Source organism: Mytilus galloprovincialis, chromosome 10 (genome assembly GCF_965363235.1).
Source record: "Mytilus galloprovincialis chromosome 10, xbMytGall1.hap1.1, whole genome shotgun sequence".
NCBI lineage: Eukaryota > Metazoa > Mollusca > Bivalvia > Mytilida > Mytilidae > Mytilus > Mytilus galloprovincialis.
The window spans coordinates 56,046,754-56,067,027 of NC_134847.1; the positions used below are offsets into that span (position 1 = coordinate 56,046,754).

Below are 20,274 nucleotides of genomic sequence, written 5' to 3' on the forward strand. Positions count from 1 at the left end.
GATTTTGCCATTTGATTAGGGACTTTCCGTTTCAATTTTCCAGTTTTTGCAGCCAAAAAGGTTCAATTTTGTCAAATTACGCTAAAAAACATTGATAATTATTAATTCACTTGCAAGTGAATGAGTCGACCTCTTTTAATCCGTATTCATGTGAACTTCAATTTAACTCCTAGATAGAGATTGACAACGCACTGGTTATTTAAAAAAAAATGAATGTCAACAATGAAAGTGAAACTACGGTAAATCATTTTATTACTAATTCGATGCACATAAAAGCATTCTTATACGGTTAAAAACAATGAGGAACATATATTTTTAATCTATAAAATAAAATCAAACAGACCTATAAAAATCCAATTGCACGTGTTGGTTTAATCTATTCATATCTTTATTTATGTTTACATCGCTTATATGGTCATCTGAGGTCAAATCGGTAGTTAATTAGATGGCGTCTGGACTAAAATACACACCAAACGAACCTATATATTATATACCCCATGCTCTGTAAACTGTTTATTTTAGACTTTTGATAGTTTGGATAAATGTTTTACATTGTTATAAATCAACTACGAGAATTTGAGTCAAATCGGTGACCATGAATTTGACAGCTAGTGCCCCTTTAACAGGCTTTTATTTTTTCTCTGGGACAATTCGTCAGTTGTTTCAGTGTTATGCATTCTTTTATTTGCTTTTGTGAATTATTACTTTTACTGTGTATTCTATTTTTTAAATATCTATTTGGCATGGCCCGGTACTTATATTCGTCATTGTGTTATTGTGCTATTGTAAATTTGTGTATGGTTTTCGTTTTTGCTGATGTGCTTTGTTTGTTTACATAGGCATTTAGTTGTTTCACAATGTGACTGCGGTATTCTTTTTTTTGACATTTTACCTATTAAGTCTGTTTGTTTTACTCACACATCGTTGGCAATTGTCATACAATTTGGAGGTTCATCTAGCTATAAAACCAGGGTATACATATGACGTCACATTTTTAGATGATAAAGATGATGCAACAGTTTTGTGGAATTTTTATTGATGACATTTTTGAGCACAAATATTTATTAAATGGAATTTATTTTAACATATGGCATTATAATGGAGATAACTGTAATATATATTTTATCTATGTTTTACGAAAGCCAAGCTTAAAATACAATACAGTTATCTCCTAATTTTCTACATAAGAAAATGCCTGTACCAAACAAGGAATATGACGGTTGTTATACAATCGTATGATGTGTTTGAGCTTAAAATTTTGATTTTGCCATTTGCTTAGTGACTTTCCGTTTAGAATTTTCCTAGGAGTTCGGTATTAGAATTAACTTACTTTTTCCAATGTTTAAATTAGTCAATGCTGTTGCAGTGTACACATCAGGTTTGTTTAAAGAATCTTTTCCGGTAAAACTTAATCAATAAAAATTAGTTTGAAAAATAGGTTTTGTGTCTACTGACTTCGAGTACTTAAATAAAGGCCATTTTAGATCTCCTTTTGTGATAAAATCTTAAATTTTTCTCTTTTTTAAGTTTGAATATTGTAAAGCTCATATTATTTCTTCATTTCAAGGAATTACCATGATTACGGTGGATAAACCACACAATGAACAAATAAAAGTTATACTATTAGCAATTTTGATGTAGTTAATCCTTAGTTATCGAATTTCCTAATTGTCAATTTGTGAAGGGACCGATTATATTGGACTAAAATCTATTCATTAATATTAATTTTGATCATATTTTCCCACATGTAACAACGGTAATGGATATAGGATGAGCGCTTGAATGAATCAATTAAAGGGATTACAATGAAAGAATATATTTTTTCGTCAAACCCACGATACAATTTCTCTTACGCAAGGTTTAGTGTTGGAATTCAGAAAAAATACCCAGAATAGAAAGGGGTGCAAGATATAAACCATTACTTCCCACATCACAGTACGACACGCTGTTACTGAGACAATTCGATCAATTCCTCATAATAGTTGCTATAAATTGTTTGTTTATGTAAAAGAAAATGTATAATCGGAAATGAAGATCATATTAATAATAATTACCATCATTGGACATGCTTTATGTTCGTTTAATTGTACAGGTAAGCTCTTTGAAATGTTTCTGTCTATTTACAAATTGTCACGATGATTTCAAAAACGTCACATTTTTTTTCACTCATTAAACACAATTTTATTTATATGCGATTCTTTGGATGTTTACATTGTACTTATAAGTTCTTTTGTTCCTGCGATTTAAAAATATCCATAAATGAAATGTAATCCATGCCATCAAAATATCCGTAAATTAAATGTGACCCCTATAAAAATTCACTTTTAATGACCACTGAATAGTAGAATTATTTTTGCACATATAGTATTATTACATTCATTAAAATTCTAATCAGTCTGATTTAAATCAGCTAATAATCAGAGCTTTACATACAACTGAATACACTTTGTCAGATCTTAATGAGATTGTCCCGCAAATTTAAAGGTTAATTGAAAGTACAACGTTAAGACTTATTTATTTTATAATCAAAACGTCAAGACATAAATTTAACGAAATTGTAGTTTTAAACTGTTTAAGCATTTATAATAAGCTTGTTATATGTTTTCCTTTCTACGATATTATCGATAATGTTGTTATAAAATACGATGGTACAAAGTTGACATACAAAAATATTTTAATATAATAGTCCATAATTCTACAGTTTTATTTTGATAATTATTCTTATAAACCAAGACTAAAGCATGAAGAATATTTCTAAAGATTTTTTTTAATATTCAGAATTTGCACATCGTTTTCGCTCAGACAGCTTACCGGTACTTATGCAAGATTTTATTGGAACCCACAGCAGAGGATTGTTAGCCATTAAATGTGCAGTAAGTTTAATATGATTATAAATAAGCAAGGAACTTTTAACATGTTAAAATCGATGCCTTATATTTGGAAGCATTGTCAATACATTTTTTGCGTTAAAGTCATTACGTGTGCGAGCAGCTGTCGGTTACACCAACGTTCAAGAGTGTTTTATGTACCCTTCATGCATGCATGTCATCCAAAGATAAGAATGCAGGCACCTTATATAAAGCATTTTATCTAAATTCCTATACATTTATGGAGATATGATTGGCTAAAGGACTACACGTGATGACTATGTTTATTTGTAAAAGCATTTTATGGGACTGTCATCTGTATTACATTTTCTAACACGTGATATGAAAAGAAGAAAAAATTTCATGATCATCATAATAGACATCTATATGTAATACAGTTCACAGTACGCAATTTCGACAACATATTTCATTTTCATTGTCATTTGTAACATTTAACTTTCAACCATATTTCAATTTGGACAATTAATCAATGCTGAAGTAATTTTCAAGGAAAGATATAAATATCACTGAGAAATCGATCAACTTGTACTGAAAATTATAGTCCAAGCGCGAAGAAAAGAAGACCAGCCTTATAAATTTGCACAAATAACTATTTATCGATATACTGATTTGTACGAAAACGTTCTTGACTTTACTGAATCGAATGAAGGCGTTTCCAGTCAGTACTGAACTGTACTGGATCTCCTGCGGGTACTGAACACAAACTAAATATCTGAAAAAGAGCTTGACAATTTTTATAGCGGTAATTGCAGGCATTAAAGTTTTGTTCAGTTGAAAATAACCGTTTGAGTAATAATAAATAGTTACTAGTGTGAAGAAGACAAAGACAGAATGATATTATAATACCACGTGAGAACATTATGTCCTTGTCGTTTAACACCCTCAAGGTAAAGCAAAGAAAAAGGCTAAACCACCAAAGACTTTACATTTTAACATTGTCCAAAATGAGTTACGACTTAGGTCTTAGTGCAAATGTAAAGGGGTTTAGTAAAGTTTTTTTCGCATTCATGGAAAAAATGGCTACTGTCAAGTACACTTTAAGACACCGTGTAACTATATTTCCTTCTATATTGACATATTGGTCATTCCTATCGCAAATACCTCCCTGAAAGGGTTATTCTGAAGTAGACAATTTTTTATTTTCTCTTATACTGTTTATATAGCATAACCCGAAAGTATTAAACAATCTAATGTTCCGCTTCTTGCAATTTTCTGACAATAATGAATACTTACTGACCCTTTATACAATGCTGTACATTAAAAAAAAATTGCATTTTCTCTGACTGAAGCCGAACTGAGTTGTTTGTTTCTTTTTATTGTTAATGATCTTAAGCAACAGTTAAAACCAAAGGCCGTCACTACTTTAAAGTGGCTTTTTTCTATTGAAGTGAACACATTTTGATTGAGATTTTCATATTATATGTCGTCTATAATTTTCTTGACAAAGTTACCTGTATCGGTATTTTACTGTGTGTTTGCTTCGGCAAGGTAAGCAATAAGCACAGCATGCGTTTATAACATGTTCAACAAGTTTTCTTCGAAATACTTTTCTTATCCCAGGCATAGCTTACCTTAGCCGTATTTGGCATAACTTTTTTTTAGAATTTTGGGTCCTCAATACCCTTCAACTTTGTACTTAACTATTTTGATCTGAGCGTCACTGATGAGTCTAATGTAGACGAAACGACTAACTTATGTATATCTATAGTGCATCCTACAATAAACATTTATTGCTGGCGTCTGGCGTACTAAATTATAATCCTGGTACCTTTGATAACTATTTACACCACTGGATCGATGCCACTGCTGATGGACGTTTCGTCCCCGAGGGTACACACTTCGGTGTTGACATGAATATCAATAATGTGGTCATTTATATAAATTTCCTGTTTACAAAACTTTGAATTTTTCTAAAAACTAAGAATTGTCTTATCCCAGGCATAGCTTACCTTAGCCGTATTTGGCATAACTTTTTATAGACTTTTGGGTCCTCAATGCCCTCCAACTTTGTACTTGTTTTACTTCATAACTATTTTGATCTGAGCGTCACTGATGAGTCTTATGTAGACGAAACGCTCGTCAGGCGTATTAAAATATAAGCCTGGTACCGTTGATAACTAAGAACTCAAACGCATTTGTTTGCTCTATGTAGGCAGATAATATGTTTTGGGTAATTCCACCTATTCATTTCATATATTGTCATTTATTTCTCGATAATTTTAAATGTAAAACTTAAAATCACAAAAATATTGAACTTAGAGGAAAATCTAATCGGAAAGTCAATAAACACATGGCAAAATCAAATAACAAAACACATAAAAAACGAATGGTACAGGCATTTTCAAATGTAGAAAATGGTGGATTAAACCTGGTTTTATAGCGCTTACCCTCTCTCTTTCATGACAGTCTCATTAAATTCCGTTATATTTACAGTGATGCGTAAACTAAAAGACATGATAAATAAAATAGTCAAAATATAGGTACAGCAGTCATCATCGTGTAACAATTTTAAAAGGAACAATTTAACAGAACACAAAAACATCTATCTACAAACACATTCATTGATTCGCGTGTTTGAAATCAGAAAATTTTAAACGTCACAGATATTTGTCGTTCAATGTATATACAAACAATTTTAAAATTTCACATAGGCAATGTTAGCATACAGGTAATTGATATGATATCATTATTTTGTTTTCAGATGAGAACTCTTCGAGATGATATATACAATCAGAACTTTGCAGTCTATCGGAGAACATTGTTTAACTGAACGCCTTGTAATGACAGTTAACCTAGTTTAGATCTCAATTTAAATTATGGCACTTTTTAGTTGTTACTTTTCAGTTTATAAATTGACTTACTCATAGTACTTCTACAACTACAGTTGCGATTCCGATGGCAAAGTTGTGGACATATGAGAGGATTTCTATAATTTGTTTAGGTCTTATTTGTTTTTAAGTTTATTTTATTTATTTAACATGTGGACTCTATATCATATATTTATGTTACAGTACTAATTATAATTGAGTAGTATCAAGAACCCCCCATAGTACTAATTATAATTGACTAGGATCAATTCCACGTAGTACCAATTGGAATTTCAATATATACTAGTAGAAAATAATTCGAATTAAGTACACATAGGAATTTCAATTTGTAATGTATCATCATTCTAAATTACTTTAAAGAGATGTATTATTGCTTTTTGGCCTTGAATGTTTGTCCCTAATATTTTATTAACTGTGCATTTGCATTCAGATATCGCAGATCAAATTTATTCGTTTATAGTGTATTAATGTACGTTTTCTGATTAATTAAGCCTGCCAATTGATATTTTACCGTGTGTTTTTCTTTTTTTTGTGATGTTATGCTATTGTTTCAGAAAAAGGGAGAAGGTTTGGATCCATTAAAACGTTTAATCCCGCTGCAAATGTTTGCACCTGTCTTAAGTCAGGAATCTGATGTACAGTAGTTTTCGTTTGTTTATGTAATTTATACGTGTTTCCCGTTTCTCGTTTTTTAATTTTATATAGATTAGACCGTTGGTTTTCCCGTTTGAATGGTTTTACACTAGTTATTTTGGGACCCTTTATAGCTTGTTGTTCGGTGTGAGCCAAGGCTCCGTGTTGAAGGCCTACATTGACCTAAAATGGTTTACTTTTTTAAACTGTTATTTGGATGGAGAGTTGTTTGTCTCATTGATACTCACACCTCATCTTCCTATATCTATAACATAACCAAATATAAACAAGTTAATCATGAATATTTATAAAATGATTATGCCATGTTCATTTTTTGTTTCCGTTACTTTTTTATACTTTGATATATATGATGATTGTGTTGTTATGACTGTATCTGGTCTTACGTCTGGTTACTAAATTGTATTCATAATATATACAAACCCTCATACACACTAAGATAAAGATTAACATAAGCGCGTTTTGCTATTTTATTCATCTAATTTGCTATGATGGACATTTACATGTGGAGCAGGATCTGCTTACCCTTCCGGAGCACATGAGATCACTCCCAGTTTTTTGTGGGGTTCGTGTTGCTTTGTCTTTAGTTTTCTATGTTTTGTTCTGTACTATTATTTGTCTGTTTGTCTTTTTATTTTTAGCCATGGCGTTGTCAGTTTGTTTTCTATCTATGAGTTTGACTCTCCCTCTGGTATCTTTCGTCCCTCTTTTACATTATGGTACAAGATACATTTTTCCTCTAGTGATATATTGTGAGTTATACCTCTTCGGAAGTCATATTAACGCTCATTTGGAATGCAATCATTCATTGAAATCATATCATATATTTTGAGAAACGGATACAGTTTGAATAAAACATATGTTTAGGTCAATTAAGGAGCAGGAATCGCCTACCCGTTGGGAACACCAAAGTTTAATCTAGGATTGTTATAGAAAATGAAGGATATGGGGTATCTTTCAATCACACCAAATCAGTACATGCACATCAAAAAACATACGAAGGCAAAGGAACAGTGCTTTCAAAGTTGTTCATTATCTGAAAGTCGCAGGCCTTAAAGACCATTAAAACTTACTAAGCACTACTCGGCCTTAAGCATCGGCTTGATCAGAACTCCTTGTAAATTTAATTCGGATAGACTTTATGAAATATCGGATCCGGTCGAAAAGAACATACTTGAAAGTGAAACGTACTTAAAACAAAATGGTTCCTACGCACATGTGCAAATATCAAGCAATGTAGAATGCATTCTGACAATGTGTAAGGACTGTCGATCTCTGTAGACCACATCTCATGCTGTGCTAAGTCGTTGTTTTTTAGTTGTATTTTTGGTCATCTTCTCAGTTTTCTAATTTCTTTTGAGGTTATTTTTTTTTTATTTTTCTACACAGCATTTTGGTATAGCTTTTTGTCCAAATAAGCGATATATAACAACAATGTTCAAGTTGTAAACTAGAAATTTATGAAGTTGAATACCAAAGAACAATAGAACAATCATCAAGTGTGCAGTGGCGTATTTGCTTTTATTACTAAATTTATTATAGTTTGAACTTAGTATATCACAAAAAAATGCATTTTACCTCCACCAATACTATGTGAGGTTCAAAATTTCGGGAATATTCACATAGTACTCTTTGGTATCCACACGAACAGTAATCTCTTGAACTTAGTATTAAGTTGCAGATAAAAAGAGATAAAAAACCAAATACTTAAAAAAGTCTTAACTATTTGAAAGATTATTCACTTGACAAGGGATGCATGAATACATTTTCTCCGATATACAGACTTGTTAGTATAATTTGTGATGGAGCTCTTTTCCGTCTTTTTAAACCAGAAAGATCGGAACCATTACACGATGAAAATAGGAAGTTCCTTCAAGTTCAATTCTCTAATAAAGGAATTGATGCAATCAATATTGGCAATGTTCTTCATCACCGAGAGGTAATATATAAAATTTTGCTTTAATTTTATAATCAGTCTGTTCCTATTGTATCCTACAGTTGCACCGAAAGCATTGCACCAAAGTATTTAAACTATAAACAAACACTGCCGAAACTTTAGATTTAGAACTATACCTAAATACCCCTCTGACATGTGACTATTACAATTATCCTTATATCTACAGCCCCTCTGGTCATGTTTATAATGGGGATCTTAACATAATTCAACATGAAACGTTATTTAACGTGAATTAGTCTTCTGTAGAAGATAACTGGCGTACCAAGTTTAAAGCCTGGTATCTTGACGAGTTTTATTTAACCCTGCAGCATATTAATTAGCTAGAAAGTCTGCTAATGATTGACTTATTTCATGTCTGACATATTTATGTAATTAACACACACACACACACACACACACACACACACACACAGAGAGAAACGGACTAATCGACACACGTCTCATTTTTCATTTTATATGAAAAAGTCAGAGTAAATGACGTAAGTTATGAAAATAAACTAGAACACATAGCTTCACGTTCGCAAAGTGTGTTTTGACAGACTTTGTGTTGGCGTTAAACATAAAGGAATTTGTCATGTTTTGCATTTATTTTTTTTTATTTTCAAAGCGATGAAATCAACTATCCAGCAAAATGCGGGGCACCATTAATATTACTGTGAATACGACCTATAGGTGTTACGGTAGAATGAGTCCTAACATATACCGTATCTCCAATATTTAAAACTACAACGATACTTCCTGTCGAAAATTGACGACAGCATCCCTTGTAGACATTAACATGATTCCTTCCCTTCACCTCGTCGTTTTTCATAACTTTGAATGTTCCTGTATCCTGGCAATTCATTCTTAATGAATATATAAATCCATATCCCTATAGATCGGAGCAATAAAGGCACCTGTAAAATGATTATAACTGTTGTGAATGTTGGTCATCACTAAATCAAATGCTATAGTATGGCGCGTTCCTGGGTTTATGTCATCGTGAGTCAAAAGTGCATAAAATGCAACACCTAGATTGTCTTGCGCTAAAATAAAAAAGGATAATTACATTTAAAGTTTAAATTTGCATTTTGCTTATAGAAAGGAAATCCTTTTCAATAAAACAATAATTACATAGAGACACGTAGTTTACCCGTTTTTTCCATCATGTTGAGTCCCAGACTATGTCAAAGATTGTCTGATGAATAATACAAATCTGAAAGCAATTCAGAAACCTCAACTGATTTGTGTCTAAGCTTTGTTTATTCAGATCAGTCATCGTTTCAATAGATGTGACCATTTTGAAGACCTTTTTGGAATTCCTAGGGTTTTCCATCATGATACCTTGGCCCTTTAACTGGTATAGAACACTCATTCAATAACAAAAAAAAAAATCAGCAAAAAATAAAATTTCGACAATATAAAATGCCAAGTTTCTTGAAAAATGGAATTACTGCCATTCATCCAAGATATGATTGATTTAATTCCATATTTAACGAAACAAAATGTTCATAAAAAAGAATCTAGCACTGACCTCCGTTAAGTTGAAACTTTGGCAGTCGTTTTTTTCTGAAAATGTTCAAAGTTCTTGTCATGATTGTCCTTTGTTAACAAAGTATTCTTTTCTGGTGCCGATTCATTGGTCAATGTTTAGTTATCTTGGTTAAGTCTGTTTCTTAGTAACTATAAGCAACAGGTCAACTTTGTTTTAATGTATTGAATGACTGTAAGATGTACATGCATTTCTGATTAGTTTATATAACGTTGACCTCATTTTCTTGCATTATGGTTAGTTAATGTGATAGTTGTAGTAAAGCTTTATATTTACGTCTATCAACATTATATTAATGATTAGTAAAAAAGGCGAGACATTTCAGCGTGTGCATTCTTGTGTTATCCATCAAAACTCATCTGTTAAACCTATTTTGCGTAGTTGTGAGGAGCATAATAGGTGGTAGAATTGAAAAGTAGGAGCTTCTTACCCGAGATCCTCCCTCTGTTTCGGGATTCATTTTTTATCCCCTCGCCAACGTATAGGAACACCTCTATCTGTCCGTAACAACGAGAACCAACATCCCTTAATGGATTTCAAACAAATTTCAATGAATGTTCATAGCAAGATCTTGAAAGTTATTGATTTTTAAGATCACGGCTTCAAGGCCACTACCATTTTAGACCTGAAAAATTTTCAGCAAATATCATCCTTGTGAACACTATTAAACTTACGTTGCTAAATGCTACATGGATATTGATTTTCAAGGCCATGCGTCAAAGGTAGAGGTCGATAAGGGGATGACATTTTCAGTCGAAATCCTTATGAACACTCTCAAAGGATTTAAACCAAACTTAGTACATAGTTTCCAAAGCAAGACCTTGAAACCTATTGACTTTCAAGGTCATGGGTCAAGGTGATTTTGGGACTTTTTTTCAGCAATTTGGGTATAATTAAATATTTGCTTAGGGTGACAACTCAGATTACGTCAGAATCATTTGATATAGGATAAACAGAGTTGGTGAGGAATACAAAACATATAGATATAATATCTTTATTTAACAAATTACCTAAAAATACGGCAACAAATATTAAGATACTAAAGAATATTATGTGACTAGATGAACAGTAGATATTTCTTTGAGATCATCATTAGATGTTCCTCCCATTATTGATTGCCTTGATTCTATTATTAAGAACCACCCGAATCGCTCACCTGTATAAATACTATAATATGACGTGCAGTATCATAGAGAGATAACTCTTCAACAGAAAATCTGACAATATAGCATTTAGATTTCAACGAGTTGAACAATTTCCAAGTATAATTTTGGCTCTTAAAATGTTCATGATATATGCAAAAGTATGTGAAAATTATCACATTTAGGTATTTAAAGGGAAATTACTATTAAACACAAAATCTGACAATTTAACCACTGCAGTTTATGAGCTACACATTTCAATTAAGTAAGTATGGTTCCTATATATTACCAAAATAGCAGAACATTCAGGAATAAAATGGAAATAAAGGATCAGAACTCCTACTAGATTAAGATAGGATTTCAAAACAACCTGAAAATAAGTTATAGGTAGATGTAAGAAGATGTGATATGACTGTCAATAAGACAACTCTCCATATAAGTCCCAATTTATAAAATTAAACACTTATAGGTCAAGGTACGGTCTTCAACACGAAGCTGAACTGCAAGCTATTAATAATAAAGGGTCCCAAATAAATAACAAAGTGTAAAACCATTCAAACGGGAAACTAACGGTGTAATCTTTATAAGAAAAACAAAAAAAACAAGAAACACTTATGAACCACATAAAACAAATGACAACTGCTGAACATCAGATTCCCGACTTAGAACAGGTGCACACAATTGCAGCAGGATAAGACGTTTGTATGGTACCAAACCTTCTCCCTTATATCATGGAAGTAATGTATTACTTCCATGCTTATATGAAACAATAGTGTAATATCTGAATACGCTGATCAATTAAATTTTGCCAGAATTTTGACATCTCTTATTGTTTTTGAGTAATTTGCAAACAATATGATGTCAGACACCTATGACTAAGGTCTTAATTTAGCTATGGAAGTCATTTTGTTTTGACGAGCGTTTATAGGATTCCTTTTCTTATAGCTAGTCATAATAAAGAAAATGTCCATGAAGAAAAATCTCATCGTAATAGAAAAAAAAACTCATCATAATAAAAAAACCCTCATCATAATAAAGAAAAACTCATCATTTTAGAGAAAAAGCTGTTCATAATAAAGAAAAAACTCATCATATTAGAGAAAGTATTAGTATGTCAGTCTTGAACAGATGCACGAGGGATAACTTTAAAAAGGAGCAACCCCTTCCGTCATCTTTGCTTCGATAATCATCCTCTTTCTTCTATTGCAAATTATGATAAATTGATTTAAATCAATGTTTTTCTAACGTGAGTTGGCAAACATGTTATGCATATAAATCAGAATATATTTTTAAAGATAAACCAAAAAAAAAATATTGTGAAAAGGGATATATCCCTTAAGAATTTTAAATGTTTGATTTAAATTATACTCGTGACTAGTTATTTTTACCTATTTTAGTCTCCTTTAATTTTTCCAATAACGCATTTACGTCTGTTCGAATTCGGTCCATTTCTTCTTTGCGAGCATTTTCTTTTTCCATAAGGAGTACATCAATTTGCACTCTCGTTGAATCTAATTCTATTTTCTCTTGTTTAATTTCATTTCTGTTCGATTCCAATTCTTGTTTAAAGTTCCTTTTTGGTTGATTCCAATTCTTGTTTAAGTTCCTTTCTGTTTGATTCCAGTTCTTGTTTAAGTTCCTTTCTTGTCGATTCCAATTCTTGTTTAAGTTACGTTTTAGTGGATTCCAATTCTTGTTTTAGGTTCTTTTTGGTCGATTCCAATTCTTGTTTAAGTTTCTTTATTGTCGATTCAAATTCTACTTTCACTTGCGTAATTGCTTCACTGGTCGATTTTAATTCTTCTTTTTACTTTCATTTTTTTTATTTCCGTGTTCAAGAAACTCTTCTTTTATTTGGATTATTCTTCGTTCTACAGTGTTTTCATAAAATGCACCAAGCAAAACAAATACAGACAGTATCAAAACAACTAGATAATTCGGCATTATTGTTATGTTATGTTTCAAATTATTTGTAAAATTCACGGATGACTGACATGTACTAATTTTGCTTGCACAAAGAAGTTTTAAGTCCACAAGGGCCTGGCTGGCTGGGTCTTCAATTCTGTATTCTTTCATTTGTTAGCAATGTTGTCTTTTTTCTTTATTTTTACCATTCGTTCATCAAGAGATAATTTGAGCGTATTGAAAAAGGGGGGGGGGGTAATTTATTACATGATTACTAATTTGGTTAATAAGTTCCCAGAGTTTGAAAGTATAGTTGGAAATAACTGCATCTTACCAATGTGTTACGGTACACATAATGATAATTGTACACCAGAACAAGAATGTGTCCAAAGTACACGGATGCCCCACTCGCACTATCATTTTCAATGTTCCATGGACCGTGAAATTGGGTAAAAATCTAATTTGGCATTAAAATTAAAAAAAAGATTATACTATAGGGAACATGCGTACTAAGTTTCAAGTTGATTGGACTTCAATTTCATCAAAAACTACCTTGACCAAAAACTTTAACCTGAAACTCCCACTTTCATTTTCTATTTTAAGTGGACCGTGAAATTGGAGTCAAAGGTCTAATTTGGTATTAAAATTAGAAAGATCATACCATAAGCAACAAGTGTACTAAGTTTCAAGTTGATTGGACTTCAGCTTCATCTAAAACTACCTTGACCAAAAACTTTAACCTGAAGCGGGACGAACGAACGGACGGACTAACGAACAAACGGACGAACGGAGCTATCGTAGGTGGGCATAAAATCATTCTTGTCAAAAGAAAATATTAATAAACTTAATGATGAATGTTGCTGTTGTCACCAGTGTAACCATTTTCATGTAGCAGTTACAAATATTGATATGTTGATTTTAGGACACATTTCTAGACATGTATGAACTCTTGAGACGATCTTTCAAGCATAGGACACATGCTGCCGATATTTTTCACCTTACTTGAAATGAAGTGATATGACTGTATTTTAAATGTAGTTTGACAGAGTCAAATCATTATTATTGGTCTTTCATGGCCGACGGGAGTTATGATGACAGAGCAACGTATATCATGTACTACATGATCATATCAAGATGATATTTGTTTTTTTTTATGTACATATAAAATTATTAATTGTACTTTGTGTAGCCTTTTTGAACTATCGGCTATATTTATATGTATATTATAGGGTTATTGCATGAATATTGGGGAATATTGTCCCGAGTAGAATTTGATACTGCACGAGGACCAAAATTCCCCAATATTCATGTAATAAGCCTTTTATTGTATAGCAATATGATATTTGAAGTAAAAATTGGTTTAAACTAAGATTTTGTCGTTGATGACGTCATGAATTTTGAAGATTTATTGCACTGGTGCAATATTATCATTTATTGCCACTAACTTTCGGTTACTTTCTGTGGGAAATATTATATTGCTATGCAATAAATATATATATTGTAGTATTTTATTGATATGTCCTAAGAAAAGTTAAGTCGAGTCACACCATGTATTTTAAACATTGCAATTGTTTATTGTTAATGTACCATTGTAAATATGAATTTTCTCCCGTACAATTTGCATAGATACTACAAATTCCATAATTTGCTGTTTTAAATTAGAATTAGAGATAATGTGAAAAATATTTATCTCTGATTTTATTTATTTTCTCAAAGTTCGGATTTGGAGTACTATTTCGACTTAGATTTCGAGTTTAACTAACACAATGTCAAATCACACATTTATATATTAATAATTTTTTTACAAAAATCGAGTAAGGAGAAAAATAAAATACAAATTTTAATGTGCTATCGTTTTTATCCACTACGAGACTTGTATTTATGTAATAAGTAACATTACCACGTGGGGATTGTGACGTTGCATAATGTAGTGCATTAATTTACGAAATTTAGATTTGCTTTGAAATATAGCGACAAGGAGAGACAATCTGGGTTTAACTCATTGTTGAAGTCCGTACGGTTACCAATAATTGTTAATTTCTGTTACATTTGGTCTATTGGGGAGAGTTGCCTCATTGACAATCATACCGCTTCTTTCTAAATTTTATAAGTATATGACCCTCTTTCAAGGCAAAGGTTAATGCGTAAACATGATAAATAAAGTACGCAATGAATACACTATAATAATGTTACATCACACTACCCTGTGGTAACGTTACTTATCTTGCGTCCTGCGTCTTTTTAATTTGATAGATGCTTGTGTGCTTTTTTGTAAAGTTGTTTGTTTTAAGATTATAAGACAGTGATGACTGCTGTACCCATATTTTGACAATTTTATTTATTATGTTTGATTTGTTCCCGATCGTTGTAAATATAACAGAATTTGATAAGACTGTCGTAAAAAAAGGTTTAGCGCTATAAAACCAGGTTCAATCCACGATTTTATACATTTGAAAATGCCTGTACTAAGTCAGGAATATGAAAGTTGGTGTCCATTCGTTTGATATGTTTTGTTATTTGATTTTGACGTGTAATTACGGACTTCACGATTGAATTTTCCTCGGAGTTCAGTATTTTAGTGATTTTACTCTTTATGAGGGTATATTAACTTTAAGAATTATATCAGTCAATATACCTCGTTCTGGTCAACATATCCTCGTAACGATATCCCATTGGCTTAAAAAGTCAATTGAAACGACTGACTGGTGAACAATAATGTTTATCCAATTCTCGAACTAATGCATGTTTACATCATAAAAAGTTATCAAAGGTACCAGGATTAAAATTTCATACGCCAGACGCGCGTTTCATCTACACAAGACTCGTCCGTGACACTCAGATCAAAATAGTTGTAAAGCCAAACAAGAACAAAGTTAAAGAGCATTGAGGACCCAAAATTCCAAAAAGTTGTGCCAAATAAGGCTAAGGTAATCTATTCCTAGGATAATAAAATCATTAGCGTTTCGAAAAATTCAAAGTTTTGTAAACAGAAATTTAAAAAAAATACCGTATAATTAATATTCATGTCAACACCAAATTGCTGACTACTGGGCAGGTGATACCCTCGGGGACGAAACGTCCATAAACTTAGTCGTCTGTGCACAATTGTATCATTTTTTACGTAAGTTATCGTATAGTCGTCAAGGTTAAACTCTCTCTGTCTGTTATGATTTGAAAAAAATGACAGCTTATTTTTTGTTGTGTTTTGAAGCCGTACTTGTCACCTTATAGTAAACAATCAACAAAGAAGCATGGATATTTAGCACTTGTGTTACATGCACAATCAGATAATAGCTTATTTCAATGACAAATCCATGCGTATTGAGAGCACCAGATTTTTACGAAAAGGGTTAAGCGAAGGTCACTTGCATATGGAAAATCATGTCGGTGAATTGCTTCCTGGAAGCAAGCAATTAAAAAAAGTAAACTTCTTCTAAATGTGGACAAATCAAAGATGTTATTTTTCGTAAAAAGTATAGTTACATAAGTTTTATAATGAAAGCTATCCATTTAGTTATAAAAAAAAAACATATGCATCATATTTGTTTTATTTGAGGTGTCATATGACTTTAATTAATATCTTATTATCAATTAACATACCATTTGAAAGACAATAAAGCATAACATAGAAACTGCTGAGAAAAATATTTTTTTTACACATTTTTTTTCAATTATCAAATCCTCATTAGTTCTGCAAAGCTAATAACGAGACAAAACCTGATTTTAAGTACATTTACATACGGTATAAACTGATATCAATTACAAATATTTCGAATATAAATTTCAGATGCATTTTAGACTTGGTGGTAAATTATGTTTTCATTTTATTTAGTGATTTTACTTTTAATATGCTTTAAAAAAATTACTTTAGCTGTGAAAACTTTCATCAATATGTATCTCTAATTGTTGATGCTAAAATATCTTTACAGATTGTGTGTAACCAACTTATTTGATGATTAAAAATTGTAGAAATCTGGGTTTTCCTGAACACAATAAAGTTGTTCCTAAATGCTCCTGTTGCGAAAAAGAAGAGGAGGATTATTTCTCCTATTTTTTTAATTTCTAAAATTAGGAGATAGTGTATACAATCAGCGTGCTGTTATAAATATAATGTTGATATTGATAATGAAACTAAGACCATATAGATTTAAGGCTTAAGAAGCTTTTATTGTTTAGACTTCACCACGAATGTTCAAACTCAACAATTTAAAAACCTATGATTTTTTAAATAAACTCAATGACGGCTATGATCAAGGAGGGGCGAAAGGTACAAGGGACATACAAATCAACTCCACATATGCAAACTTTACTTGGGGCAGTTTGAACCTTAGTTTCTTATCAATTTGTTTAACAACAGAAAATGATAACTTAAGCACATGTACAAGAATTTTGCCAATCCAATCCAATTTAAATATAGCTGTTTTCATATGACACAGTTTAATTCTCGAGAAGCATTAACATAGCAATTATTTTTTTTTAATTTAGTTTATGAATCTATCGAAACAACTGAATGGAATCCCAAAAATACAGACATTATTTGAATTTTCTGAGACGAGGGTGAAGCTCCACCACAATTATCTTTTTCTGTTGTCGTGGACTGCAAAATATACAACAACACTTCCAGAGTGTTCCATCAAATTCATTACAGTCTGTTAAAATCTATTCGACAGTCAGGGGTACTTTGCTTGACAAATTTGGTAAAGAAATAAAATGCTTTATAATATTTTGATGATTTGCTTTTGCGTCTAATGTTTGGAAGGCATAATCATGTTTTCTTCTTTATTAATTTTAATTGCATATATTCAAAGAACATAATTTTTATTTGGATAATTGGAAAGCTGTAATGTTATGCGGTGTTCTTGAGTAGCATAGTTCATGATTTGTAATAAAGGGGTCAGAAACTAATGACTTCGTCCTTGACTATGCGTAGTCGTCACACCACTGAACATTGCAGAACTCTCACACTTTAACATCCTTACCCCGAAGATTTAAGTTACAAAAGACTCATTTGACGACGTAACCAAATTATCTGCAAAAATAAAAAAAAAAAAAAAAAAATATTTTGAAAGTTTAAATTATCACAAAAAGACTTTGAAATGAAATCATGACAATATCCATATTTATATGTATGAGATGGTATTACATGCTTCTACCAAAAATACTGTACTGCGAATTATTAATTATGAAGTCGAGAATTACATTTTAAAAGAGTTCAAAACCAGTTACGGCACATTTGATAAAGTTTGAAATCCACTCTAATAAAACATATTGATAACCAATGCAATAGTGTGATCCATCATTACTTCTTGTGTGTCTAGGACTTTGCAGTTGCGTTCTATGATTTCCTTTGATTCAATTGAGTGACTTTTATGGGATCTTTTTAGGCAAATGCACTATACGAAAATTAAAGAAAAATATCACAGGTCAGTATAATATGTTGTTTCAAGTATTATAGACATGATATTTATAAAACCATTATTGAATTCATGTTTTAACCATCTTCATATGAGTATAATAACATGTGGTAAACTTTACTCTCTTCATTGTCACCAGTAATGATTGAATGATGAACAGCAACACGAACCTTTAAACTGCAATCAAAAGAAATACAACTGGTTCAAGCCGTACCAAATAAAACTATCTGGACCGCTAAAGGTCCATAATTGTTGTTTATCTTTGTTGATATTTTTTGAGATGAAGTGTGACGGTGGTTAGTGTGGTCCGTTATGTTGTCAAAAATGGTTTGCAATTACTGATTCAGTAATAGTTTTTGTGTATTGCATATTTTATTCAATTGTTACAATATAGATTATTTTGTGACTCACCATACAGATAATATCGTTATAGTCTATGCAGGTTTATTGTAAAAGTACTCAAAACCATAATAATTATCACACAACAGATACACTGAAACAATTGAAAATACTATTGTTTTATACAAATATTTTTTTTTATTTTTACGCGCACCCGTTGAAAAGTACAACAGTAAAGAAAATATTAATTCAAATTTCAAAAACAATTAATGATTTTTTTTAGCGATTACTAACTACTTATTTCCTAATGATCAGTTAAATAGTTATAATTGAAAACAAGAAGGTGTCTGTATTACATAATTCATTGTAATATATTCAATGATGTTTGCTGTGGTTAAGTATATTAGATATGCACCATTAATCATGATCTATGCCTGATATAGCTGTAAATCTTTCTGCATTGAAGATCTATGAGGATGTCATGTACGTTAGTTAACAGGTATTGATTTAGAAATGTCTTTTTTTGTTTTATTATATTTTTGTTGATGACAGCAGTCTAAAAAACAAACATAATTTAACTGCGCAACATTTTCATATGACTGTCCAGGGGCGGATCCAGCCATTTTAACTAGAGGCTCTCAAGAGCCTGTGTCTCTCGCCTTTGTCTTTGTGCATATTAAACAATGGACACAGATAAATTAATGAAAAAAATTGAGTTTTGGAGATGGCGATGTGTTTGTAGATCTTACTTTACTGAACATTCTTGTTGCTACAATCATCTCTATCTATAATGAACTTGGCCCAGTCATTACAGTCGAAAACATTTTCTAAAAATTTACAAAAATTAACAAAAATTTATGAAAATTGTTAAAAATTGACCTTAAAGGGCAATAACTCCTTAAGGGGTCAATTGACAATTTTGGTCATGTTAACTTACTTGTAGATCTTATTTTGCTGAACATTTTGCTGCTTACAGTTTGTCTCTATCTATGATAATATTCAAGATAATAACCGAATTCTGCAAAATTTTATTTAAAATTACTTATTAGGGGCAGCAACCCAACAAGGAGTTGTCTGATTTGTGTGAAAATTTCAAGGCAGATAGATCTTGATCTAATAAACAATTTAATTTCTATCAGATTTGCACTAAATGCTATGGTTTTGGAGATATAAGCCAAAATCTACATTTCACCCCTATGTTCTATTTTATTTTATTTTATGTTTTTTATTTTATTTTATTTTTATTTTATTTAAAATGTCTTATTAGGGGCAACAACCCAACAAAGGATTGTCTGATTTGTCTAAAAATTTCAGGGCAGATAGAACTTGACCTAATAAACAATTGCATATTATGTCAGATTTGCTCTAAATGGTTTGGATTCAAAGTCAAAATCTATATTTTACCCCTATGTTCTATTTTTAGCCATGGCGACCATCTGGTTGGTTGGCCGGGTCACGCCACACATTTTTTAAACTAAATACCCCAATGATGATTGTGGCCATGCTTGGTTAAATTTATCCCAGTAGTTTCAGAGGGGAAGATTTTTTAAAAAGAATACTAAAACTTTTGAAAAATGGTTAAAAATTGACAATGAAGGGCAATAACTCTTAAGGGGTCA

General features: G+C 31.4%; 1 long non-coding RNA gene across 1 annotated transcript; it reads left to right on the top strand.

The window, feature by feature from the left end:
- The first annotated feature begins 1,963 nt into the window (after nt 1–1,963).
- Nucleotides 1,964–5,713, top strand: LOC143049248 (uncharacterized). The gene is made up of 3 exons (XR_012970146.1): nt 1,964–2,092; nt 2,779–2,873; nt 5,590–5,713. It is a non-coding gene; the product is annotated as an uncharacterized LOC143049248 (long non-coding RNA).
- Nucleotides 5,714–20,274: the final 14,561 nt, after the last annotated feature.